This window comes from Palaemon carinicauda, chromosome 10, assembly GCF_036898095.1.
Source record: "Palaemon carinicauda isolate YSFRI2023 chromosome 10, ASM3689809v2, whole genome shotgun sequence".
NCBI classification, from domain to species: Eukaryota; Metazoa; Arthropoda; class Malacostraca; order Decapoda; family Palaemonidae; genus Palaemon; species Palaemon carinicauda.
In genome coordinates, this window is record NC_090734.1 from 102,370,326 (window position 1) to 102,372,825 (window position 2,500).

Genomic DNA, 2,500 nt, shown 5'->3' on the forward strand with positions numbered 1-2,500 from the left:
CTGAAAAGAGATATATATATATATATATATATATATATATATATATATATATATATATATATATATATATATATATATATATATATATATATATATATATATATATATATATATTTATATATATATTTATATATATATATATATATATATATATATATATATATATATATATATATATATATATATATATATATATATATATATATATATATATATATATATATATGTACACACGTAAAAAATAATTAAGGTAATATATCTGAAAATGTGAAATTGAAAAAGCCATATTTTTTTTTTAATGAAAGACCAGACCAAGCAGAGCACTCTTCTCTTCCGTTCATCCAAAACGAGAACTTAATATTGTAAAAAAAAAAAAACCTGTATTTTTCTAGTAACTATTGATTGGTAGGATTTACAATTACCTAATGGAAAAAAAATAAACTCGAAGTTAATTTTCGAGAATATTCTTTTTTCCCATCGAGAGAATGAAAGAAGCTAGAATGTGAATTGGAATATTGGAAAATGAAGGCGTAAATAATTTTTAAACCATATTATCTCGTGATACTAGTTCTGGGGTATTTTAATTAAACTTCTGCATTTTTTCTTCTTTTTTATTATCAACAAATTCGACATAATCATATAAATATGGCCAGTGCACTTATTTCTTTATCCACTATTAAATTATAGAAGGTTTCAATCATTCTATAATTTTGTGTGTTTGTGTGTGTTTACTTCTGGCAATGATGCATATGTCATTTTATCAAAATGAAATTTCACATCAGGCTTATTTGCCTTTAATATAAATATTAGTAGAATACTGAAATCTTGACATGGTAATGTTGATACGTGACCATTGCCTGAATATGGAAGTATTACACTGTTAGAAAAAAACCGTAATTTTAATCGGAAATTCCCTGTAAAAAATATACTGTTCTCAACTGTATTTCAGTAAAGTACATGCGACTGTAATTTTACCCTGCTTTGTCTTTATATATTACGGGTTGGTGACCTTAATATCACTCCTTTACGTCAATATTCCGTTTTTAAAACGGTAAAGATCGTGGAATAAATGTTGCCAGACATTTATCGTTATTTTAATGTAAATTTTTAACAGTGTAACGTCAGATAAGAATATGACAGAAACGTATTTTTGTGAGGTATATATGGTTACCAAATAATTTTGGGTTTTCAGGTAACGTTAGGTTATACACTACCAACCTTTGATAAGCTGTCAGCGCTCCAAATCAGTTACTAACAGTGTTTGAATGTCTGGTAGTTTTGCTACTATATATATTTTGAATATTGTATGAAGTTCAAATACATTAACTGAGGATAGTGTAGTGTGTTGAGAAAAATCCCGAACTGGGTGCATAGCATGAGACCAACCTGTCAAAAAAGAGCTATTTCTTCGTAGGCGCTATCACAGACTATTATAACTTATCCTTTTAACATCATTCATAAGGTGCGAATATCTCCATGATGCATTAACTTCTTTTCTATATTGTAAATATAATTCCTTAAATCATATAATATTATGATAATTTCAGACCATTATAAAAAGGTTAAAAATACAGATTGAGGCAATTACAGTTCAAGAAACTATCCTTTGCATCAATCTCCCAAAAGATCTCTAGTATTGAAATTCAACTATTATTCTTAAAACAAAAGTAATTTGGAAAATAACCAAATCCTTTTCTTTTCACAGGGTCTAGAGTACTACTTATGAAGTTTCTTTAATTGCTCTTTGTTTGTTTGTGTATGAAATATAACTTTACGGATATAAAGAATTAATATTTAGAGCACAGCAGCAGGAAAATCTTGATATCGGTTGGACTCAAGTTTATCTAATGTGGTGTTCGATAGGGTTGCATTCTGGGACAGTTCTCTCTCACTGACTGTATTTCTAAGAGCGTTAAATATTACCTAGCAATCCATTTTGAGCCTGAATTCAAAATTATGTTCTTTGGGTTCTCTGACTTGCAGATTGCTTTCTATGTTGTTCAGGAACTACATCTTGATTAAGTATCCGGAACATAGCATTCCGGAACATGATATTACACTGTGTAGTTTTCTAAACTAAAGACTTATACAGTCCTGAGTATTAAGAACTCCTAGTCTTGATACTGGCTAACAATATGATGGTCATGCATATGCAAAAACTATACTAAATCGACGATGAACTAAACACTGTTTTATTAAGCAACTATATTCGTTTTCACAAATAACCAAGATTATGAAATCGTAAAAAAAAAACTTCATACGAAAACAGACCTTCTACTATGAAGACGCTAATAGACGTTAAATGTACCGAATCCGGCTGACTTGTATAGTTGCCGGCATCTCAGCTTTACTGCTTTCCCAACCGAAAGCTTCGAGGACACTAATTGGCCATCATTCTCCGTGTGGATACTCACTCCTCCTCGGGGGCCAGCGATGGACACCTTCGTTTGATCGTGCAGCCAGTCTACCTGATTGGAGAATTAATTAACGTTAATGATAA

General features: G+C 29.7%; 1 pseudogene; it reads right to left on the reverse strand.

Moving 5' to 3' along the window:
- Positions 1–2,500, reverse strand: part of LOC137648157 (uncharacterized) — a 94,856-nt pseudogene that overhangs the window by 1,436 nt on the left and 90,920 nt on the right.